The sequence below is a fragment of the Falco peregrinus genome, chromosome 7, assembly GCF_023634155.1.
Source record: "Falco peregrinus isolate bFalPer1 chromosome 7, bFalPer1.pri, whole genome shotgun sequence".
NCBI classification, from domain to species: Eukaryota; Metazoa; Chordata; class Aves; order Falconiformes; family Falconidae; genus Falco; species Falco peregrinus.
This window is the reverse complement of record NC_073727.1, coordinates 44,394,022-44,420,354: the sequence shown is the minus strand read 5'-3', so window position 1 is coordinate 44,420,354 and position 26,333 is coordinate 44,394,022. Positions and strand designations below refer to the sequence as shown.

The following is a 26,333-nucleotide window of genomic DNA, read 5'->3' as shown; positions in this document are numbered from 1 at the left end:
CAGATAAAATCAAAGATAAGTGCCAGGATAAAATGATGGTAGAGAAGCGAGTTTTTTGTTAATTGGTTGTATTTAATAGAAAAAATAAAAATGTACTGGCTGAGAAAAGGGAGATAGAGTAGAGGGCTGCTGGGGAAAAGCAAAGTAAAGGAGTCAAAGGAAGATGAGCTCTACCCAGATGAGGAAGCCATATCTGCAGGAGAAGAAGCAGTTAAAGAAGTAGTAGTGAGGCAAAGCCATGTCATTGTGTTAGTTTCCCCCTTCCCCCCTTGGAAACAATATGCAAGACCTGTTTGGAAAGGAAAAAGGCAAGACCATGGGGACAACTGAAAGTGTATGCACAGAGAAAGCATGACTCAGCTAAGCCAGAAGCAGGGGATAGAGCTAAAGGAGGACAGACACACTCTTCATGGCAGAAGAATTCAGCCTATTCACCAGACTTATGCCAGGGATGCTCCTATAGCAAAAGCAAAAGAATCAGACACTGGAGGGCAGCCAGCCTGTAACTTGATGGTAGGAAAGAGAAGTGAACAATTAGAGGGTAGAGGAGGCTGCAGAAGGAAAATATTTTTAGAAATGTATGCCACTAAGCCATAAACAGTGCATACACATAGGCACTTTGATGAGTTAATCCTTTAACTGCATGTTTTGCTTTTCAGAAAAATCCTTAAGAGACAGAAATGGGTCTCTGCTTCAGCTGAGAGGGAAACTGAGATGCAGAAAGGGGTAATAGGTATAGTTTCACATACAATATTACCTCAAGGCCCGTCTCCCTGTTAATGATTGTGTAACCACACTCAGCATGATTTCATTAGCAGTAAGTGATGCATCAGGCAGGACATTTCCTCCAGGCCCATAAACAGTACTAGCTACATTGGCCCATAAATAGTACTAGGTGTGTTAGTGAGTGGTGAAGTGATCCCTCGAAGTCAGTTCCACACACAAAATAGTGAAACTATTCAACATGTCACTCAGTGACACAGCTCTCTCTCTCCCTGGGTTACTGCTCCTGCCTCAGGATCCGACACCAACTGAGAATCTGCTAGGACCACCACATGGCAAGATGATCAATGGCAGGCTGCACACCTGTACCATTTAATCAAGTAAGTGCACAGTACTGTTGTCTGTACAGTGTCCTACTGCTGCGTCTTTATCCAAACCAGTCCTCATCCTATTCACAACCACAACCACTATTAGTTTAGCTAGAACATCTGGGAATATGGAAGGGATGGATGTGTGGGGCAATGGGAAACATCTGGAATTAACAAAGACAAAACAGACAGCATCTTAACTGTGGAAGCTTTTCAGCCCATGTTGGCTCAATGCCTTCCCTGGCCACCTTGCAGGGATTGCGCAGATGCTGGTGCAGAGCACGCCATGCTGAGCATGCAGCACCCGGTGGCTGCACCCACTTACGGAAAAACACTCAAAAAAGTGAGATGCAAATGCTGCTTCCTGGCTACTGGACATGCCTGCAAGAGATCAAGTTTCCCCGTATGGACGGGGACAAGCAGCTTGCACAAAAAGGTTCATGTGTACATTAGCAGCCTGGTATTAATGGCTTTTGTTGTTTATAGAGTGAAGCAGAGCTTTCTGTCACCCTTTTTCTTCCTAACTCTAGTACAGATGCTGTTGTGAAGCATGCTTTTGCACAGTATACATTTTAATGTGCCCTTTCATCTTTCCCACCTACAAAACCAGCATGACTCTCCAATGGAAAGCAGGTGTTGGAATGCAGTGTGCCAGGACCCACTCTCTACTTTGAGGAGCAGACGGCTCTCAGGGGCAGTGGTGAGGCAGCACGCTGGGCGAAGTCAAAGCAAGGCAGCACTTGAAAGCTAAGAGCTCCAGCACCCCTGACCCGAGGCACGCAGCCTTTGCCATGCCACGGGACTTCCACCTGATCAAAGCGTGTGCAGCTGTGTCACCGGAGTCAACACCAAGAGCTGGTGGCAGTCTCTCCTTCCCAGGGAGGCACTGTTCACCTCTAAAAAGTGAAAATTTCACCACAGGGGAGGGTACAGGAATGCCATTTCCTGAGAAGCTACCACACAATTTCTCTCTTCTTTATGAATTACCACAAACCATTAAATGTTGGCATAACTGGCAGACAGAAAAATCCTGCTGAACTGAAACTCAACTTCTAAGCAGGGGTAACAAACCTTTCAGGAAATCCAGCTAGGCCCAGTAAAGGGAGATATTACCCTAAACCCCGAAAAGGACTTGTTGGAAGCAAGTAGGCAAGTGAACAATTAAACAATTTGTTACTATCAGCTTCCACCAGAGGCACATTTTGTTGAGAAAAACTCAAGTCCAGAGATGCAGTAAGGGGTCTGGGTTTTCTGTTTCAGTGCAAAGGACAGGAGGTTTCAATTCTGGCTGTCCTTTTGTTGACAGTATGGGTAGGCCCATTCACCTAGTACTTTTGCTGTGTCTTTACTCACACAATTTCATGTCTATGAAAAAAAGCATTAAAATTAATGTATTCTAGAATTCTTTTCATATTAAAACCAGAAATCAATCTGCTCAGTGCTGTCACCACAGCACATTATAGTCTACCCCCATATTGCAATTTAAACAGTCTTTACATGACACTAGATTTGCACATTTTTCTCTAGGAACCTAAAATCAATAAAGGAAGTGCTTCCATTTCCATATTACACACTTGCCTTCACAAATATCCGCTTTGCATGGAACAGTCATGACTAGACTGCCACCCTGTCCTTTGATGGATCTTAAAACATAACTGAATTAAACGGGTCCAAACCAGGAATCATTCACGTACATGCTGTCACTTGTCTTCACTTCAGAAACAAACTCCATTATTTCTAAAGATTTCAGCATTTTTAAGTAAACCATTTGCATTTTTTAACCAAAACAGGAGAAATAAAAAGAGAAGCGTAAGATCTTTTACACAACCCTTAAACAAGGCAATTACTTGTCAGTATGAACTTCCTTTATTGTACCAAATAAGTGTTGTTTTTCATCAGCTAAAACTATATTGTTTTTTAAAAAGAGAAAAAAAATAGATATAATTAGACAGAAACAACTAAGATTTGTCATTTAAGAGGAAAGAAATAAACCACAGCCTTACCAGCAAGGAATTCTGATGAACAGCCACACTTGTCAACTCCCACACCTCACAAAGCAGAAAGGAAACTCTTACAGAAATCTGTTGCAATGCCAAAATTGCCCAAGAGGAAACTGCTGTCTCTTTTACAAGTCATGACTACGCAAACCACTAGCTAGGCATCAAAGTGAGCGCTAAAAGCCATGCCTGCCAGAACTATTAATACTAGAACCAAGTTAGATGGAAATTGGGTAGGGAATGGGACTAAAACATCAGAAATATTCCCAGATAACTAATTTTTAAATTTTTTTGTAATGGAAACTGGTTTAAAAATTGTGCTATCAAATGCTTCTGAGAAGAGACTCAGAGTACATTACAGGAGACAGGAAAAAGAATATTACAGGTGTCTCATAACAGATCACAGTACCCAAGCTGCAGCGCAATCTCTGTTGCTAACCTGTTCCGCAGAGCACCCATCAGCCTCAGTCTCCCAGGGCCCGACAGCATCCAGACCCTGCACCCCGAGATACAGGAGAGCTCAGAGCAGCCTGAGCCCAGCCACACCAAGGCCAGGGAGCCCTCAGGACAAAAAGGATAGGGCACGGAGCTCTACTGGTTTGTTTTTTCTGGGTCACCTGCAAGGTGTGTCCCAGGAAACACCATCCAGGCAGGGACAGGGCTGACAGCAAGGTCGACAGAAGAGCACACAGGTCTAATAGTTTAAAAGCAATTATCTTTATTTCCCATTTTTATTTTTAACTAGCTGATGCAATGGCAAGCCAAAATTAATAGCCCTACTAAAAATATGAGACATGTTTCTGAAAGTTACATTGTTATTAGGCTTGGAGAATAAATAAAATAAAAATCAGGACCTTGTAGTTTTGGGTACTCTTCTGGTTTGTGTATTCAACAGTTTCAGCCACAGGTATGTGGACTTCAAGAACGAATAAAGACCTAACTACAGCAAAAACATCTAAATAGTTTTCATTGCTTTCTACACAACTCTACTTAATTCACATATCACAGTCTAGAAAAGACAGAGCATACGTTCTGATAAACCTCATCCATCTTCAAAATGTAGGCATTGCTAGAAATAAAGCCGATCATTGCATGATTTGCTGTGAATTTTCCTTTTTGACTCACTGGAATATTACAGACCAGTTTCTTCAAAGCAGGACAGAGGGATGCGGCTGCATAGGGATTCTCCTGTGCTTCCTCAGATCTCTCTCTACTGCAGCTGGGAAATTCCAGGGTGCAAAGGCAAGTAAAACAAACATCCAGAGATCTGAATGCTTTACTATTCATGATGCTGAAATTACAGTGCCATCTGTAGGACACCCAGAAGAAATTTAATTTGGACCTTGATGCCACAAATGCCAGTTGTTATAATTACAGGGCTTTCTAATAGTCTTGACAGAAGCATAAGAACACAAAAAAACGGATGACTCATGTCAGTCTACAGGGATTACCTTGAAAGCCTTGTTCACACAGAACAACATACATTGTTTTAAGCACCTCAGTTCACCCAGAAGAGTATATTTTGCTACAAAGATTAATCTTTTGTGGGAGCGGACATGCCAGTACAATACATTCAAAGTCCATCCACCTTAGAGCTTGTGACACTCTAGGCAGAAGAGAAAGGCCGCATCTTCAACCAGTTCCAACCAAGACTGGAACATGCTCAAACAATGAAACTGAGGAAAATTTCCATTATGGCTGCACACTTTTTTTCTTTTTTAACTTTCCCACTTTTTAGCTATTTACTACATAATGCATCACACTTCCATGACCGGTATTTACATTGCATGTGGTGCTTTGCATCAGTGTTGTGAAGCACTCAGTATATCCTTCAGGATATACTAATAAATTTATTTTATGTTGCCTTTCTTCCCCCCCTTTTACAACTTTTTTTTCCACTTTTCTAACCCATAGCTAAGATGACGTCTGTTAAGACTTCTCTCCAGTGTAACATTTGAAGATACACAGTAAGGCAAAGCTAAATATATGCACCTTTGTTGTTAAATTTCTATTAATAACGTTTGAAATGCAAAATACTTAACCGATTAATAGCTCTGCTTCTGGAAACAGACTTAAAAGAGGAGGTGTATGACATGTTCAAAGGAAGCTTCTGCTTAATGTTCAGCCGTGGTCAAAGAAGGAACAAAATGTTCAGACAAATGAGGAAGGGAATGGTGAATAATATAATGGATTTAAGAATGCTTTTGTTTAAATCAACAGCAGTTTTGTGTGGAGTATTATGTAAAATAACCATCACCAACAAACAATAGAAAGAATTCTGTAAGCCTAAATAGCAGTGAGTGAAAAGAATGAGCTAGAATTGCCGGGGGGGGGGGCGGGGGGGAAGTTCTTGTAGGAAGATGGATTTTAATACAAACAATGCTTTGTAGTATGGCATAACTGATAAGTGATGCAACATAAATATTTAAAATTGTGATTTATATAGGGAAAAGAGAACTCTTTCTCAGTTATATAAAACAAAAAGGGAAGGAACAAACAATTAAAGGTAATAAAATGGACAAAAGGAAGCGGCTTTGAGCGCGGTATTCGGAACTCACTGCGGCAGTGAACAGAGCGTGCAGAATTGAAAATGTTACCCTGTGAAGCAGGCAAATAGCAATGCACTGTATGCACAGAGCAATAAATGAGGTGATTTCCTGGAGTGTTGGGTTGAAACACACATGGCAGATTTTACAGCATAAGAAAATTATTCTCTGAGTTTTACTAGCTTCTTATGGCCACAGCAGTGGCAAAGAGTAAGAGAGCTTCACTAACTTTTGAAGCAGATGCTGAGCAACACAGGAATAAAAATTTTAGTAGGGTAAGTGATGCAGAGAGTTAAAAAAATATGCATAAATTTGTGCAAATACAGGCTGTAGAAATCACTAAGCTTCCATCCATGGACGTGGGGGATGCAGAAAAGAGATTTCTAAAGGGACTTCCAAGTCCCTGACAGCTTGCCACCATGCCTACAAGGACACAAGAAAAGTTGCAGGGGGTGGGGGGCACCACAAAAATTTAGGAATTCCCAATTCCCATTTATCTGGCAAGCTCCCTGTGAGGGAGCAAAGGACAGTGGAAGCAGAATAACCAAAATCACATGTACCAGAAACATAAGGGCAGCTCACAGAGATAAAAGAAGTAAGGCTTGGTGAAAAGCAGGCAGGTTAAACTACTTTTCCCTTGTGTTCCTACAGAAGATTTCAAATCCACTGGACCTGGACATTATACAGGGGAAAACACATCTATGTGGTTAAAAATTCAAGACATAGCATCTGTATTTTCTCCTTGAGTCGAGCAGCATTTGTCACAGGAATCAGAAAAAGAGTAACCCAGTTCACATATTCATTGCATTTTTGCAACGGAATCCTATTAGACACTGTGTCTTCGTTCCAAAACGCTCTATGAGTGTTTGTTTCTCACCAGATAGGAAAGTAAGGTTTCATCTGAGCCTTCCTTTGTCTATTCAGCCAACTAAGTAACTGGTGAACGTACCAAAAGGTATGGGAAAGCCACTGAAAGCAGATTACATATCACTTACCAGCAAACACTATTGGTTGCATGACTTCTGCCACCAGCTGTGGAGACCACAAGTGGGATGAGATGAGACTCTATCAACCACTGTGATTCATATTTGCTGTACTCATCTGTTACATGCAAACCAGTTGCTGCTGGCACTCAACGTTTATGACTGAAATCTACCAACTCCCACTACCATGAAGGTCTCCTTCTAAGCAGTAAAGATGTTCCAGCTTCCTTGGTGAGGTTTCCTTTATATTTTAACTTCTTTCACCCAATGAAGTGAAATTGAAACTGAGAGCACTCACCAGCCCTTGAGCACTCCAGTGCTGAGAGACCGATGGGATTTTATACACATCACTTCAGTTTTGTATTTCTCTCTTCCCTCAGATCAAGTCAGCCTTGTGGGACCATTATTTGCAAAATCAAAAGGGAGGAAATCAGCTGTATATTTACCTCTACCACTTGGCTAAATCCCAGTGTGAGACTTTGAGAATGAAATGCTAATGGACAGCATGGGACTAGCAGCCTTTGAGCAGGGAACGAGCACTCAGACTCCAGCCTTGCCTACTTCCATAGCGTTACCTCCACACTTTTAAAGGAGGTACATATTACCTACATTGGAGAAATGTTTTGAAAATTTACTAATTAATGCCTCTAAAATATTTGGAGTTCCCCAAACTAACTGTTACACAGGAGAGCAGTATATGAACGATCTTTATAATGACAGTGTTATCAGAAAAGAAAAACAGAACGTCTTTAAAGTGACCAGAAAATTGCTTAATCATATTGAAAACAAACAGCTGCCAGAGTTAAACATTAGACAGTGGTTTTATTGCAGCACTATACTAATCAAAGAGTTTAACATATGTACAGAATCCTAAATCCCACTCTTTGCTTCAAAATAATTTCTTGCACAACCTTATACCACTGCTTTCCTTTCATCTCTGATAAAAGGCCTTCAGCAGTTCCAGTCATACTAACACTACTGCTGGTTGCTGTGGCTGCATGAGCAAAATGCAGTGACCTGCCAGAGAGCCTGTGACAGCTTCCCATTGTAAATATTCACATGGACAATTTCATCACTAACCCTGTGACAGGAACTGGGTGTTGCAGATACACTGGGAGTGTGGTGGGCTTGTAAGGAGGGTAACAGCATCATGGGCTATATTGATGGGAGCATAAGCAGGAGATCGAGGGACATAATTATCCCCCTTTGCTTGACCTGAACCACATCTAAATACTGTATCCAGTTTGAGATCCCCACCCCATCCCCCAGCATAGGAAAGATAGTGACACACTGGGACAAGCTCAGCAGGGGACACCAAGATGGTTGGAGCTGGACACGTGTCCTGTGAGGAGAAGCTGAGGGACTGGGACATTTCCAGCTTAGAGAAGGGACAGCTTCAGGGGCAATCAAGCAGCCCTCCGCCATCTACAAGGAGGTCAGCAGGATGATGGAGATAGGCTCTTCCCAGTGGTGCATGGCAGAAGTATGAGACACAACAGGTAGAAGCTGAAACAGCAGAGCTTCAGACTGGGTATAAAGAAAACCTCTTTCCCCATGAGAACAGCAGGACTCGTCACCCAGAGAGATTGTGCAGTCTCCATCCTTGGAGGTTTTCAAGACTCAAGAGGATAAATCCCTGAGTGAGCTGGTCTGAGCTCACAGCTGAGCCTGCTGTGGGCAGGTGGCTGGACTGACACCTCCTGAGCTCCCCTCCAGCCTGGGTGTTGCAATGAGCCTGCATTCCCCATTAGATCCAAACCTACCTCTGACTAGCAGGTCATCCACGAACCAGTAGTGAAGATATTAAAAAGCCTTCCCAGAAGCAGAAAGATGTATATATTTTCAAAAAGCAGGATACACATGAGTACAAATACAAGTTTAAGAGAACCTGTGTACTTGTGCACATTTGTAAAAATATGTGCTAAAATCCAACTGTAAACTACCACTGTTAGGGATATGGTAATGAATTAAGACTATTCACCTTCAAAAACAGACTCCTTTAGAAGTTTTCTTTTCTCACTAAGCCAGCACGTCCTTCTCCATTCATACGTTTCAGTGGTTCTGCCAAGTCATCAAACTTAAGAGTTTTTTCATGTTTTTTCATGGACAGGACTACCTTGATCCAACTACTGCATGTTTTTTTAAAAGAAAAAAATTAAGAAAAGAGGGGAGTTGCTGGATGCAATGCTTTTCTTGAGAAGAAAAGATTAGTTAAATAAGAAAAATAAACCAACACCACACACATTTTTTGTATTCTCACTCAGTTGTTTCTATTCTAAACACAGGGTAATTTTGCAAAACCAAATATTAAAAAGAAAAAAAACCCTAGCATATTTCTTGAAAAAGAAAATATTTTAAAGTGTTATAAAGTCTTCTAAAAAATATCATTATTCTCATGTATCTCAAATTTATTTTTTGAAGTAACTGAGTTGTGCTCTAAGCTTCCTCAGGCTAGCCCACCTAATCAGTTGTAAAGAACACAAAAAAGGGACATCCCATTCCAGCTGTAAAATAAATAGATTAAAAGCCAATGCAGCCACTGACTTGTGTCATCAAATTCAACAATTCATCAATAAACTTTAATAACTTTGTATATAAGTCACTGAGAGTGCATTGAATTCAATCACAATTTAGGGTCACATGAGCTGCATTTAAATTCAAATACTGTGATGATATAGCCACCTGAAATGCAGAGCCTTCAAAAATCTTTAACTTGCAAAAGGCCAGTTTTTGAAACATTGGTAAGAAAAGGCTGACATACCGTGGTCTTTTTGTTTGCACACCTGTTTATCAAATAATGGCTTTTCAAATGATATATACACATCATCTGTATTCATTTGGATTAAATTGAATTTCCCCAAATCAAATTCCCTCCCAGTATATTTCCTTTGCTGTGCATCCTTGGGCTGAGGGAAGCTGACTGCTGAGCTCTCACACCTCCCAGGAGCAAAGGAGGTCACGCTGACCTGTTCACCAGGGAAAGCACTGACCTCAGCTGCATGTGTGTTGTTTCTCATCAGTATTTTCTGCTGAGATTGCAAAGCATCCACAATTGCTATTTCCTTGTTCTCTCTCTTCCTCCCCCACAGCATTCATCCTTGGCACAGCAATAAACCTACCAGGACGAAGAAGTTGAAGGATGCTCTCCTGTCACTTTTTCTGCCCAGCTATGATTTCTATCCTTCCTCCACCTCCCCAGCTTATTTGCATTTTTCATCATCAACAGTCAGTCATAATAAGGTGAGAGAAAGGATTAAAAGCATCTTAGTAAACATTTGAGTCATCGTGGTCTAGTGATGAAAATCTCTCTATTTTAAATAGGCTTAGTACCTAAGCACTAGACTTCAAGAAATGTAATTGGGATTCACTGATCCTTTTTTATCAAGTAATTTTTCTTCGAGGTTCAAATGTGCCTCAACAGGGCACTTCACCTCTGTGAAGACTTAAGTCCGGATATCTCTGCAAGACTTAAGGAAGACAGCTCAGTGTTAAGCCCATTGTATGGATGAGGAATGTGAAAATGTAAAGACTAGATTTTACCCTGATCAAACAAAACCAAACAAAACCCTAAGAACTTGTGTGACACCTCTACCAACACTGACGTTGCTAATGGCAGCAGTTCTGTGCAAAGATAGCAAAACTTCCCATGCAGGCACACTAAAGATATTCCACTGGTTTCTGCTTTGTTGTAAGGGAGCAATTGCTTAACCAGCTCTCAAAAAAGCCTTCTTGATTAAAAAGACAATGTTATCTAGGGTTTTGTCAAATACAGTTTTCAAGCTTGTCACCACAAGCAGGAATTTATTTTCCTTTTATACCAGAACTGACTAGTCTTTGGGCAAATTCCCTTGAAAGCAGCAAAGTTCAAGCTGATGGAAACAAAGCAAAGAGCCCTTCAGCTGCTCTCCAACATTGTGGCCAGCATGACTCCGTGACATTGCCACATGTCATCCTCCAAGCTTCAAGCAGGGCTCAGAGCTCCTCCACCCCTCTGCTACTCCTATTGTTCCACCACTATAAACAGCTGCTGAGACCCAAACAGCTCATCACGCAATGCTTTGGATGTAGCAGCACTTCAACAAACATTTCAAGCTCATATATTATATTTTAGTTCCAACAGTTCCTGTTATATAGGAATTCCTTGTCTATTCCAAAAAGAGACAAAGGGGAACAAAGGTGAATGGTTAGTGAAAAAGGGGAAGTGGGAAGGCAAGAAAGAAGATGTGATTAGATGAGCCAGTGTTACAGATTTCTGCTTTGCCACACACCTTTTCCCCAAGAGCCCACACCAGTTCTTTGCTGAAGAGTCCCAAGCATCTTTGAAACTTAGAAGAGCACCATATCCTTCGGGGAGCTCCCTGGGCAGTTTCTGCTTCCCAGGACACCCACCCACCTGATCTTCCAATTTTAACTCTCTAAGGAGCTGTACTTGTTTTCCCCAGTGTCATCACTTTAAAAGTAGTTCCATTCCTGTGGTACAGGCTGCTACAACAGCTGTAACCACAGCTGTAGCATCCCTGGTGTCACCCACCATCAGAAACTACCAAGGTACCCTATGGACATTCTTGCTTGTCTCAGTCCTTGGCAAAGCACCTCTTCCCACCTGTCCCATGCCCCACCAGCCACCTCCCTGCTACCACTGATCTTTGGCCCAGATGCCCAAGGGCAACATCACTCCCAAGACTGACACAGAGACAGTATAACCAAGGTACTTCCACAGCTGGCTACTACAGCAAGACTCTGCAAGTGAGGTTACAAATGGTGCACAAGGCTGAGAGGCCCTGCACAAGTCTTCGCAGCATCAGCAGGATCTCCAAAATTAAAGCACACTTCCTTGGCCATTGAAAGGGAATGCAATGTTGTTGGAGAAGAATATATGTGTGCAGATTTCATCTACAGCACTTTCTAGAGACCTTGCCCCAAGGCTGATATATTAAAAAAAATATGGATAATTTTGGTGTCCCCCAAGGGAATTCAGAGATGAAGCACTTGTATCTTCAATAACAAGCTGAATAAAATTGATTTCACGGATTATTATTTTTCTGGATTACTTAACAGATTTTGGGGGGAAAAGAAAATGGAATTTTTATTCAATGCTGTGAACTGTATCAGAGTAAAGGTAATCCCAAACCCTACCTCTGACAGTGGCCAACAGCAGATGCCAAAGTAGAGAGCATAGGAACCGAGACAATGTCAAGTGAGGCTTCCACAGGGGCTTCAACCATCCCACAGTCTGGGTACGTCTTGAAGCAAGACTTCCACAGCTTTGTTTTATGCAGTAACTCTCAACAGCCTGTCCTTCCATAAACTTTTCTTCTTGTTTTTTGAATCCATTTACACATTCAGCAAGACAGAATCCACACTCACTCCTACAATTCAATTGTGTGGTGTGTGAAAAAGTAGTTTCTTTTGTGCTTAAATTTACTGTCAGGCTTGTTGGTTTTAGGGCGTGGTGGGGTTTTTTTATTGTTTTTTTTTATTAAAAGGCGCATATTAGTTTTCCTGTGAAAAAGTGGGTATTCAGCGCTGCCCTCTAACCACCCCGGGCCAGTCAGAACTGACAAACCTTTATCACATTAACTTGCAATCCTCTTTTTCAAGCTGGGGAGCCCCAATGTACTGAAATTCTAGTTCCCCTTTTCCATATCTTGTTTCTGACCTTGACCTTCACTTGCCATCTTTTAATTAGCCATTAAGCTTCAAAAGACCTGTAGCTGTCTGTCACAAGCCTTTGGCAATAGCCCTGCCAAGTCCACTGCATCAATGGGCACAAAGTGCAGTAGGCCAACAACAATGAATTTGTAAAGCAAAATAGGTGGAGCACATCTAGTTTAATTTTATTCCAAGGATACTCATTTTAAATAACACGAGCTCAGTCTACCACGTGTGCCACAGCAAGGTAAGTGGGAATAATCAGAAGATTTGCTTCAAAGTGCACTCCTGGTCTGAATTAACATGCTTACGGCACCACATCATCTATCAACTGGATTAACCTTCAGCTCAGGTTGGTTCACAAATCCAAGTAGTAGTTCAGTTTGAACTACTTAGATGTCTTAGAAATCTTAGAAAGATGACTTAGATTGCTTACTTAGAAATCCTTCAATTTCTTCAACACAAAAAAACTTTCCACTAGAAACATTTAGTACAAGGGCTCATTTAACACTGTTTCTTATGGTCTTGTCATCTTTTCCCACTTTTACAACTCAAACAGGATCAAAATATTTCTCTGGTTTCTGTTTCTGATGTCTTGGAAGGATTTTTGGCATGTACCCCTCCCCAGTTCATTTTGTACTACTTTAGCAATCAAACTAAAAAACCTAACAACTTTACCAGAACTTATGGTCCTTGCCATTTTACTTTATTGGATATGACTTCCATTTAAAAAAAAAAAAAACACAACATATTTTTATTTCTAATAGACCCTTGTAATTTTCTGCTTACACATACTATCTTTTTCATTTTATTATTGGTACTTTTTAAGTCTTCCTTGACAGGAGACAAATATTTACTCTTAGTTTCTAATAATGGTACATTGAAACAAAACAAACATAAGAAGTCTTGATGCATTTCATCCTTTTAGCTGCTCCTCTTATTTTTCTCTCAACACATTTTCTCATATCATTTAGATCCACTTTTTAAAGTTACTTTATGTGGTTTCTTGAGTAGCAGATTGATGCTGAATTTGAAGTCACTGTGCTTCCTACACTTCTTTAATCTAACGAAGATGAGACATTCAATGCTTTCTTTGGCATTCCCTCTAAACACTGACATTTGGAATTAAAATTTTATCCAGGATGTTTTCTTTCTTCTTAATAAGTGCTTCCTACTAAACAATCTTTATAATTGAGAGCTTTTGTCCATCCTCCAAAAGAAAATCCCTGTATTAAGCGCTGATGTTCGCTTTCTTAGAAATCAGGGTGCTGCTGCTGCTGCACGCTGGGGCTGGTAACACCTGGCAGGAGAGGATGGGGCCAGGCTCTCCTGGGAAGCAGCACCATGCCCCAGCCATACGCAGAACAGCTGCTTACCTCTCCCACTGCGCAAAGCTACTTGTTTAGTAAATACTACATATACGTGCACACATTAAGCATACATTTGTACAGCAGTGTATTTACAAAAGCCTTTCTTCTCCCCCTTAGGCCGTCTGCCAGAAACACTCAACTGCAGCAGTTCAAGATTTCTCTATAGCCTAGCCTCACATTAAAAATTTGAGCCAGCGTATGACCCAGCCTCCACCAGTCATAAAGTGTTTAACTATTAACTACTCATTAGACCACAAAAGATTTGCATCAACGGCACGCTTCCTGATCCAGCCATGGCATTACAGCTGGATGAAGTGCTGGTTTAAAGAGCAGAACCTGAAAGCTGGTGGGGTGACCTCCTCCAGCCAGAGAGGTGAGCAGGAGCCTACACTTGCATTGGGGCTCGCCCTGTGGGGAGCTCAGGTTTCAGTCAGAGGCTCTCTTGGAGCTCTTGTGCTCTGGGATGAGATAAGCAGAGCCTAATAAGACATCTAGTTTCTGTGCATGATCCCATCAGCTCTAATCAAAGCATGGTAGAAGCTGGTTATGCTGGAACAGCATGCAATTGTGTAAAATGTTAGCAATTACAGCTATACAAAGTATTCAAGAAAGCACTAGTTACAACCAATTTTGAATCCAATGAATGGTACTCAGATTAAATGTTTAAGTCTCCTTTCCCAGTTCTGCCCTATCACACACAGGGTAATCCAAAAGGAGCATTACCTACAGCTAAAAAGCCTTTGGGAAATACATAGGAAGATATTTTGAAAGAAGTGCCACATATAAATCCAACTCCACTGAAATCTCTAGAATGCAGCTTTGTTCCAACGACTACAGCCCAGCAGAGACTCCCCCTCCTGCAGATGTCTATTCTCAGCCTTCTGCTGTAGAAGGTGACAACAGTACACGTGTGTCGTACCCAAAGAGACTGCACTCTATATGCGCACAATGGAGCGGGCAGTGGAAACATCACAAGCCACAAACTTTGAGCCTCTCTTTACACAACTTCTTCATACCACAGCTCAAACCATTTCCTTCCCCCTTCTCCAGTAAGGAGAACTGCGTGCGTTCTAATCCAGGGGAATTAAATGGAAATAAGATTTAGACCCTGACCACCTCTTACTGCAAAAAGTAAGTGTCATCATTCCAAACATATCAAAGCACTGACTAAAAATCTTAACAGAAAATTAAAACTCATTCTGGAAGAAGAAATATCCAGCCAGATGTTTTCCTTAGTCCTAATTTTCAGACTAATGTTTTTTCATGTTCTTCATTAAATATGGTTCAGACAAGTTCTCTGCAGGCACAGGAACCCCATCTAGCAAAGGTCATTTCAAGGACCAAATAACTGGTAGTGACTGACCACCACCACGTACTACTGAATGATCCACAGCCATTGAAAAGTTAAAAGATTGACAGCAGGGAAAATAGTCCAGCCATAGAAGAGCAGTGGTTTACAATTCAAGGGCTTTCTATTCCCCCGTTTGCTTTGCAGTGCCGAGCAAACTTGGCTTACCTCCCTCTCCATTCCCCAAATCACCCACGGAGAGCAACAGCTGATCTCTCCTGCAGACGGAAACATTGTGAAGAGCAGACACAAATCCACTGAGCGCTACAGGGAACCACAGCTCCCCAGCTGTGTGGGCTGCAGTCCCCAGGTACTACCCAAGACAGGTATTTATTATCAGACACCAATCAGGATTAACCTACCTCATTAACAGCAGCAGTTAGCTTTTCAACCAGAGGAATTAAAAAGATGCAAAGACTACTAACTGCTGGCCAAAGTCTCATTATTTTAAGTTAACAAAGCTGATGACAATGCCATGGCTACAATAAGACAGAAGTCAGCTCTTTGTGCTGGTACCCTCCCACAGAAGCACCTCTGGTCCAGGCGCTGCCAGTTTCCAGGAGCTGCCATGTAACGTTAATGCCAACACATTCTTGACAGTCATTTTCCTTAGGGTTACATGCAGTGTCCACTTATGTTGTCCAACAGCAGAGCCTGAGGACAGAACTAAAGTTTCTAAACCTACTGATTCTTCTCCTGTAACAAGGGAGTTCCCTACACCAAGCCTCCAGTTTCCAGGCACTTACAAACTCCTCTTATTTCCTTTCCTGAAGAAAGGTGATGAGAAGCCAGGTGATGAGCTGAGCCTACGTGTTCAATCCTAGTTTCATGGCATACAGTTTCAAGAAAATGTTTGCTTTTACCCCTCCTCCCCCCCAGTTTAGAAGTTTCAGACATTGCATAATTAAGGCAGTTTCCCCAACTTACACAATGCTTTCTTTTCTCCTTCTCTTCCCTTACATCCTCCAAGTTGGTGAAGCAAACGACATGGACAAAGCTCCAAGAAGTCTGCATGAGGAAGAGCAGCGGTCCTGATACATTCTCACCAGTCATACTACAGACCTCCCAGACCCAGCCAGATGAGGTGAGCGCCAGCCTTCCCCCACCACGTGGGGATGCTCCTCATCAGAAAGAGTTACACCTCTGCTCAGCAATTCTCTTCAGAGAGGCAGAAGGAAAAGGCAAATCCAAACATGCATAGTTGCTTTGCTTTCTTGCTTTAGACCTACTGACATCCCCTTTTCCTACTCTTCAGTTCAAAGGATTGTATTTTACCTGCTGTCCTTACTCCAGCTCCAGGAACACCTGGATCTGAGAAGCGACCAATAGTTCCAGGCAGCTACTTTTCCCAAGCCTTCAGCAGCCTGGCTGCAACTGAGTTAGAGCTGCAAGTGTGACAGCTGAGCCAGGAGAGAAGCTCTGAGAGCTTGCTCTGGTGTAGGCTAAGGGTGGGAGGACTGGAAGAGGACTGATGTACCAGTGCTTGTATAAGGCCTTGTGACAACTAGCAGTTGTCTCAGTGGTTTTGCAAGTATCAGTTGTATTTACTCTAGCTGAAGTGTTGCTGTCTGCAATACAAATTCAGGTTTCCTATGGCTGCTTCCCAACTCAACATTCATGAAACAGCCAACACCCTTGGTCAGGATCAAGGCTTCGTCATGGTAGATACTAGGTAGATAAAGAAGATGACTTCATCCCATCTTAAAGACTTGGCAAAGATAAAGAGGAAATAAGATGATGGCAGTGTTCCTGGAAAGGGAAAAACCATATTTAACCATGCCGCCTCTTGGCCTCTATCAAAATAATGATTATGCTTAAAGCCCCAATTGCATGCAAATATGTAAATAAAAACCAAGACTCAGACTCAGAGCCGGGAAGTTGTTTAGCTGAAGCCTGAAACCTCTTGTCTGTAATAATCTTCCTGCCTTCTGATTAGAGCCAAGAAAAGGGTTTAGCATTTCTCCTCTTCTCTAATACTATTTGTAAATGTGTTTTTCCTCCCTCCTATCTTTCCAGTTGGTTTCATTTATGTAGACATGCCAGTGTGGTAAATTTCAGACCTATAATTTGTAGCTTCCTGACTTGGGGATGGTTCTGAACTAGTTCTCATATGGCTGTTCCTCCAGCTAAATATTTATACACGTATACACTGTGCATAGCTTTTACTTATGTGCATGAGCAAAGGCTCTGCATGCTTCACATAATTTTTCAGAGTCTACATGTGTTTTCAATCATGACAACACAGTGAAAATATGTGCCTACAAAACACATTTTAAATGTATTTCTACAAAACAGTATGTGCTTACCCTTGAGGTGTCCTCTATATATAGAAAAGCTGAAGATTAGACTTCCTGTTCTCATTCTTTCCCTTCAAGTTCTTCTCTTTTTATTCATTGTATCCAGGTTTCCATTATGACCCAGCTATACATGGTGTTCTCACTGGCATGGAATCAATTCAAATGTGAATTTTGATAGTACACATGTACATGATAAAGCATGAAACTATCCCCTAAAGAGGCATTTGAACTTCATATTTCAGTCAGCTCAACAACGATGCTGCGAGAATGAATGGGCACCATTCTCCTGCTCGGTGTCTACTAAGAGACCACAGCTTACAAGTCTTCAGTGTGCCAAAAAGGAGTACAGTTATAAATGACTATTGACACTCACTGCCATCATATTTAACATATACATGATTTAAATATCTTTTCTTTAAAAAAAATCAAATTCAATTTTGTCTACCAGAGTGGTTTTAAACAGTCATTTAGCTCCAAAGCCTTTTGTTTGTTTGTTTGTTCGTTTGTTTGTTTGTTTGGGGTGGTGGGTGTGGTGGGGAGGTGTTAAGTTGTTTTAGCTTGTGGATGAGGCCATACAAGTCATTCCAAGTTTTCTTCCTGATGGCAAACCCGAAGGAATTTACAAGAAGTTTCACACCCAAACCTTGCAATAAGCTACATTCACTATCAAATGTCAGTTACCCTGTTGACCCCAAATAGGAAATATAAAGAGCCATAGCTAGTTCTTGATTGTCTCACAGTTTTTTATAAGACTTTGTAATAAGAGTTAAACATTACTTTCTCCTACCATCTTTGTTTTCCTACTCCTGAGACACAAGATGTTAGGCAGGCTGAGGAGCCCTGGGACCTGCGCTCACATCTTGCAAGTTCACAGTTAACAGCTGTTTACCTCTGGGATAGCCTTCCCTTACCGATATACAAAATACACCTGACCACAGCCTGAAGACTAAAATAGATGAGATTTAACAAAATTGATTTGGGTATTCCATGGCTTTTTTTATTCTTTGAAGTACTCTTCAGAACAGTTCTCAAAGTCAACAATGCTATGTAAATGTATTCACACACAGATAAATGCTTGCAGGACCAGGGCATAAGTTAAGCACATTCTACAGACTTGGCTAGTATCTGGGTTTACAGAAGACTATCTATTTGACTTATATATGAACCATTTTTATCATCATTATCTTGAATGGATTTTTATTGATGTGCATGACTGGACAGTCTGTGCTTTATATGAATACCCATATTCATCCACAGAGGACAAATCATCTTTCTCCTACTGCAAGTTTGTCATGAGGCAGAGAGACCCACACACAACTCAGTCAGGCAGTCAAAAGCCACAAATAACAAATAGGAAACCATGGAAGCAGTTTCTGAAGGATTTGTACACCAGACTGTTATACCTCAGCTGCATGTCATGCTGTTACAAATGAGTTAAGTTGTACAATTCAGGATCTTCTTGCAATATATTTGAGATTTTTTTAAAAAAAGAGGGCTGAGTGGATCAGAAAATCCAAGCAGCACTAGTCTCCACTAAAACTCCTCAGAAGCCCAGCTAGCTGCATAGCTACTGTTGTGCCCTCCTGCAGCAGTCATACAAATAAAAGCCTGGCTGCCCAACCAGTCAGACAGCAAGCGCCATCTGCTCACACAGTGATATTTGGGGGGGGCGGCGAAGTTAAATAACATAGCAACAGAACATTTTCAGAAATTCCAGATGAGGGCTAGCCTTTTGCCCAGATCCATTGGAAATAAATCTAAAGAAAGTAATATGAGACTATGCTGTATAAGTAATACACGTATCAGTAGTTACTGTCTGCACACTCACACAGAAGTTCCCATCTTTGCCAAAACCAGCAGACACTGATGTAGGGTCTGCAGGGTTACTAACACAAGATGCTGCAGTTTGCAGAAAAGCACCAGATCTCTCCAGCTGTACCTCTAATGCCTGCGTACGCTCCGTGAAAGGAGAAAAGTGAGGAAGCTCCAGCAGGCAAGCACCAAAGAGTATTGCATCTAAGAGGAAGACCTTCCTCAGACAGACCTTCTGACCAGCACCACAGGCACAAATGCCTCAGACCCACCAATGCTGGGCAGTCAGTTGGTGCCAGTCTCCAAGGAGTGAGGTTCAGCAGTGGTGCCACTGTGCCTGCTTTCACCTCACACAATGACTGTGCTGTGTGGATGGACTCTGCAGACATCAGACATGCTTTGGTGTAGGGTATCTTACTCTTTGCTGTAATCTACAATCCTCCTCAGGGATCTTCAGCAACACCCAGCACTCCTGGCACAACAGGATAATCAGACAGACACCTCAGCTCCTCCAGCCATGGTCCGGTCCCTACCACAGCACCATTTCTCCTCCACCCTCCTGAGTAGGACCTGGCACTGCTGCAGCCTTGTTCTGCAGTGGGAGGAATCCAGCAGAAAAGCAGAGATACCAGGAGGACAACCAGCTCACTTGGGAGCTTTCTTAAGAGCCCTTTGGTCCCAAAACAAACTCTGGACTACAACCTCTCTCAACCATCAACTATCTCTTCCTAATGAAAACTCTGGGCCCAGGACCTGTGTGCAGGGTCACTGGCAAGAGGAAGGTACTGATGAGGAGCTGTTTTGGGCAACAAGGAGGCAGAAGGACTTAATGATGGCATGTTTGGGAGAGAAAGGCTTGAGCATGTCCTGAATGCATAAGTCTTCCTGACAAGTGTCCCAGTGCTGGCTGTGTCTCCCAACAGAGCTTCAGGCTCCTAGCGCCAGTCAGATATCAAGAGGCAAAAACTGAAGGTAAAAATAAGTAACCTGCAGTCTCGAGCCAGAAGCCATTTGGGGTAACAGGTTTGTTCCCTGAAACGTTTACCATGTTTGAGTCTTGTTTTAAGCTTGGAATGGAAATTCAGACCACTGTTTTACCCAAATTTTATCCAAATATGCAAATGCACAGGAAAAATAAAACAGGAATTTTAAGTAAAATTCTGTTGGTAAAACTGAGCACAACTTTAATCTATTTTCTCCCATTCTGATAAACTCACAATTTGACACAATGGTATTACAAATTTAATCCAGAATAACCCACTTTTCCTATTCATTCTGATGAGGATCTCTCAAGAGAATAAATGGTTCTTTAAGGCAAAAAGAATTGAAATAAAACATTTTTTAAAAATGTTAAGTGGCGTCTGATAGTCTACAATCTGTCAAATTCAGCAAACAAGGAGGGGGGAAACTCTACCTTGTAAATAAGGCAATAACAAATCTAGTTTCTACACCCTGGAACGAAGCCAGGATCTAAGTGTGAAGGATTGAGAGGAAAATACGTTGTAAATTCCTTCAAGTGAAAGTCCCTATTTAAAAGGCAGAGAACACCAGTTTTAGAAAGGTCATGAAGTCACAGCAGTTTTTTCAAAGCACAACTCCTAAATGTCAATTTGACCTCTTTTTAAAGGCAGAGACAGACACAGCTGCACTTGGAGTGTAACCCTTACGCTAGAAAGAGAATAGCAATGAATAACAAGATGTTTTGCACTGAACTTTGTGTAGACAGCCATAAAAAATTTAAATATGTACTCAGTAAGCATCACAACCTCAATGATTGTAAAAATTTATTGCTGTGTATTCTCAGTTGAAAGAAAAAAAAGGGGGAGGGGAGAGAAATATGCCTCTTGTACAGGCATAAAGTTGCAAGTCACACAAGCTGCATAATTACACCATTCACTTGAGCCTGGTTTTACCCCCTTTCTAGGTAAGAGGACTTGCTGTGAGGACAGGGAAATGTGGCAACTGGCAGACCTGTGTGCCTTGACTTTACAAGTCTAAGCTTTTGGGAAGGGTTGTAGCAAAGGTGGAAGAATGACTCTGAAAGACAGAGCTGACAAGTCCTGCTATTCCATCTCTGATAAATATTACAGATGAGTAGTTTAAATTCAGGTGGGATTCAAAAATACATGGGCATATACACATATACCCACAAAAATACACACATGTAAATGCTCATAAAAAGCTCAGGCAAAATCCCCTGAAACTTGGAAGCTGGACTGGAAGATTCATTTTACATTAAGCCTTTGCATTTTATTCATAAATTAAATAGAATGTGGGTGTTGTGACTAACTGGCAGACAGTAAATTGAGCCACTGTGTGGTGTTTGCCACGAGATAAACTGTTGCTTCTCCTGATTTTTAAATGGAGGTTAACTGAACTCTGGCACACTCCACTAAAACCAAGAAGACAAGGAACAATTTCATGAATATATTCCCATGGTCCATCAAACATTTGTCACTTACATTGCCCAGATACACTGTCTGTTGGGGTCTGCAGCGGGTCTGCAGATAAGTTAGTTGACCTCAAAGACTTAGTTAGCTGTGTACCTTTAAGACAGATTGTCAGGTATGTAAACAGGATGTGAAGAATCGGAACTTAGAACCACAGCATACGGGCACCTACAGCAACAGCAAATAGCAAGCAAGAAGGAGGACACAAAAAACCTATCAGGGTCTAACACCTGCACTGTCTAAGATATATAAATAGTTTGTATAAACAATAAAGGCCATTTTGTCCGAACCCAGCCATGCAGACATAGTGTTTCTTTTAAGTCTGCCTCGACTTGCGTCACCACAACTGTCAAAGATGATGAACACACATATCAATAGCCTGATATTCTGCTCTATTCCCCATCACAAAGGTAACTGATTCTGCTTTCCAAGGGAAGCAAAAATGTAGGGTGCAACCACACTCAAGAACGTGAAAGAAAGATCTGGCTCCAACTCTCCAAAGCTTTCCTGAACATGTATAGCATAATACGATACCTTGATCCTGGCCCTCCATTTCTATTCACCTCAGATGCAATTGTACACACATGCAGAAGTGACTATGAAGTAGATATAAGTGACCTGGTAACATTTGACATGCATCTCCTGCATAACACCAGAGGCCTCATGGCAAATGCTCCAGCCACTTGCTGTTACTCCCAGTCAGGATGCTGGCAGATCACACACACACACACCCCAAAACACAATACCAATAAAACATTGCAAGAAAGAAGGGTGCTAAACCCTAGAGCAAAACTACTATGAACCATAGGACACGTAGGTAGACTCAAACAGCAACCATCTGGCAAAGCTGCCACATTTCAGGCAGTACATATCTGAGCATCTCCAGCCTATTCGGAGTTCTACTGTGGCTCAAGAAGAGATGCAGACACATAAATATCTCATTTGCACCTTTCTGCATACTTTGAGAAACAGAGGTTATTAGTTATTGGTTTTTATCTTATCAGATTATTATTCTCCTGCATTGCTACTTTACTATGTGTATTATTCCCCACCCCCCAAAAAAATTAAAACACAGTGTCGTTAATCAGAAGTTTTTCCCACTAATAAATTACTTATTTAGTATGTTTATATAGACTCTTTTTGCACAGTTAGAGTCATGTTGAAATTGCTCTAATTAAAATATTTCCATTTATTTGCATGACTAATCAGTATTTATCAGCAACATGGCACTTTATATCTTCAAAGCACTTCAACTGCATATAAATGGATTACCTGAAAACTTGCCCAAGAACATACTTTGGAATCTGATACACAGACTCAGCTATTGCTTCCTAAAATCACTACTGCCTTTGTATGTGCATCAAGTCACAGAAAGGATAACAGTGACGGGCCTGAAGAAGTGCATAGTGCATGTGTTACTTACAGAAAGAATTAATGGTCCATAAGAGACAAAGACAGCAGACCAGATAGTGTTCAGTGATGACATGGAAAAGCAGATGGCTTACTCCTTTGAGTGGTTGAAGAGACACAGTCTATCCCACTTCCCACCATGCTTTTTGCTGAAGAGAGCTGTTGTACTCATGTGCAAATGAAACCCCACATCTTTAAAATTGCTAGCAAGGGACCTGCCGCCATTCTTTCAGTTCCTTTTCTTTGGAGCTTTCTACAGACTTGCATACCAAAATAATCAGGGCATCTGGTGCTGCTTTCTGGAGACTGGCCACTAATGACTTGCACTGTATGGAAAACTAATTTTTCAGTATACTGCCATCACTGCATCTCCCCACAAAGCTCTTATCCCTGGGCCACCACCCATTGGTTGAAAGATGGGGTTGGGTACTTTTTTTTTTTTGCTTCACAGCTTGTTTTAACAAAGAACTTATACAGAAACAAACTACTTCCAGCAGCACTGAGCTACCCTGCCTGTCCACTAGTTACTTTTCCTTTTTAAAAATTAAGGATTACAATAGGAACCAGGCAGAGGAAGGTCTTTCAGCTTCATCATACCAAAGGAAGCAATATTAAAGAGTAGGTTTTGTAGATCTGTTGGTTTTGTTTTCAAAGACTGAAACACCTTTTAGAACTATCAGTATGCTTTCCCTTGAAGACTCAGAAGTGTAGCACCATCCTTAATACTTTCCTTTCGTTAAGGGAAAAACACCCTGTAGTTTTTCAAAATAAATAGCTTTTTACAATGTTCTGCAAGTGCCTTGACTGAAGACATGACAATAGTAATCATAGAAGATGATGAGTCGATTCCAGATAACTACAAAACAGCAAAAGTACTGATTCTTTTATGTTACTGCTCCCTGTCCTTTTTTCCTCTATGGCGCCACTGAGCTGAATCCCCTCATGCACTGACTCACATTGCTTCAGGCTCCTTTAAGCCTCAAAACTTCACTATGGTTATAGTGATTTGAAGTGCATATGGTGGCTTTTATCCAGAACAACCTGGAAGTGCTTGATGAACTCTACCAGGAGGCAATTATGCACAGCCTACTCACATCTCTGCAGATTCATAACATTGGAAAGAGACATCAAGAGATCATTAAGTCTGTCCCTCCCAGCAGGATCAATTATACTTGGGCTATTCCTGACAGAGGCTGCCTAACCTGTTCTTAAATACATCAAATAATGGAGGTTCCACAGCTTCCTTCAGCAGCCCAAACCAGTGCTTAACTCTCCTTGACATTAGGTTTTTCTACTGATTTCAGGCTCCTAAGCCTACTGTCTCTTATCTTATAAAAATCTGTCCTATAAGTTTCTTACACATATCTTTATAATGTTTATTCTTACAACACCAGTCCAGTCACCTCTTCTTAAGACTATGCAACACCATTTTATTTAATATTTCCTCAAAGGCCAATGTTTTCTGAGCAAAGAACTGTTACCCCCTCGTTAGAACTACCTGCTGTGGCGAGTACTTCAGGTTATGTGACAGGCACTGCCAGCCCTAAAATGACAGTCACCAAAGAGAATGGAAGTGCCCCCCAGCACAGTCAGCAGGAGACTCTCTTGAAGAACCTGCTGAGAAGAGTAGTCCTGACCCTTTTTTTCTGTTCTGTGTTAGAACAGTTGTTGGTTAGAAATACAAGCAATTCACCATCATTTCCCAGGCAGATTATTATTCATACTGACACAGTCACAGAGTTTGGTGCAGACAAAAGAAGATTTGAATGCCTGCTGGTTGTGTCCCTCTTCAACTTGGGATGGAGGGGTGGAAAAGAAAAAGAACAGAAAAGAAAATCAAGCCAACAAGAAGATCTCTGAGCAAAGCTTCTTTGTGTTGCTTTTTCCATTCTGCTGCTCTTTAGGCCTTTTGAGCTGTATTACTACAATTCAGTATGAAAGTGCCTAGAGACCAATTAAATCACTGACCCAACATGCTCAGGAAGTTACAGCTGTAAGATACGGCTTGCTACACACACACAAAAAAAAAAACCAACCACCAACAAAACCCCCCACAACTTATGATCTAAATAGATAAGACTGTAATAAAAGGATAGAGCATTAAAAACAGTTAATTTGTTTGCCAACGTCAATTAAACAAAACATCCCACAGAAAACTAGATACATCCTACATACAAAAAACTAAAGATCATGTAGCTGTAGGGTGTGTGCGGGGGGAGTGTCTGCAAAACTACTATCGCCCCCACGCCTGTCACCTGTGGCCCCCACTCCTCAGCTGGAATCCTTTGCAGCATTAGACAGCCCTTCACTACCACTGAGCTTAGGCAGGTAAACATACACATTAAGTATTAAGTTTACAACACAGGCAGCACAAGAGAAGCAGAGTTGTCATCTTCTGGCTGGTGGCTGAGAGGCATCAAATCTCACAGTTCACCTCTGGATTTCGAGAGGGGAGCAGGAGCACAGAAGCCACCCAGTCTAAAGGATCCCCAGCCCTAGCACAACTCCCATGTCCTCCCCATGAATCACCAGTTGAAATATAACTTATACTAAGCAAATGGTTTCTGGGAAGTGGATAAAGCACTACTATTTCAAAATAAAACCACTGGTAACCTAGTTGTAATATATATTGCCTCTTCAATCCTCTGAAAAAGTTTTAACTTACCACAAATCTAGAGATCTCTCAGGAAAATCATAAAGTTTGCACATATGAACCAAGAGGCTTCCCCTCCCATGGAGGCTCCTTCCCATCTTCCTTTTCTTCCCCCCCACCCCAAATACAGGAAGAGAGATCACCAGCTGCCTGCTGAAGAAAACAACCACCAAAGAGTGCACATCATTCAGATGGCTTGGATGATTCAGCTTTTCCACGTGAACTTTACTGAAGTTGCACACAAATGGTGCTTTGTGCATTTCTGAATCAAACACATAATTAATAGTCCAAGTACATATCAACACAATCTCTATTTGATGCACTTTTCATCTAAAACGGTGTATCCGTTACCTTACAATGGCTCCGGTTCTCAAACCTATCAATAATTATATCTACCTGTGCTTATATACTGTGGTATATATCCCCAGCCTTTAAAAATCCATTTTACATTGTTCTCAAAAGTTGCACCAAACAGGGCAGTGAAAAGAGGATCTAGTGACGAGCTCATCATTTTGAAAGCCACCTGATATGATGTGCATTGGTTTTAGAGTGGGAGGACTGGGAACAGAAAAGCCAGATGTTGCAAGCAGTCTGCTCTCCCAGATACAACAGCACAATAAGCAGCAGCTTGATCATAACCGTCCCTCAAAATTACCTGCAGCTACATTTTGAAAGTTCAAGATATTCTTATTGCCTGGAAACTTGTAGGAAAATAATATTAAAA

At 41.5% G+C, this 26,333-nt stretch overlaps 1 protein-coding gene across 3 annotated transcripts in view; it reads right to left on the bottom strand.

Annotated features, from left to right (window-relative positions):
• Positions 1-25,940, bottom strand: part of IPCEF1 (interaction protein for cytohesin exchange factors 1) — an 85,416-nt gene extending 59,476 nt beyond the window's left edge. Inside the window, exon 1 of one of the 3 annotated variants that reach the window (XM_055809746.1) lies at positions 25,622-25,940. The gene's annotated coding sequence lies outside the window, so the exon portion shown is untranslated. Of the gene's footprint in view, positions 1-3,094; positions 3,166-25,621 lie in introns of those variants that run through there. The other 2 variants (XM_055809748.1, XM_055809747.1) reach the window with 2 other exon arrangements.
• Between the last annotated feature and the right edge of the window lie 393 nt (positions 25,941-26,333).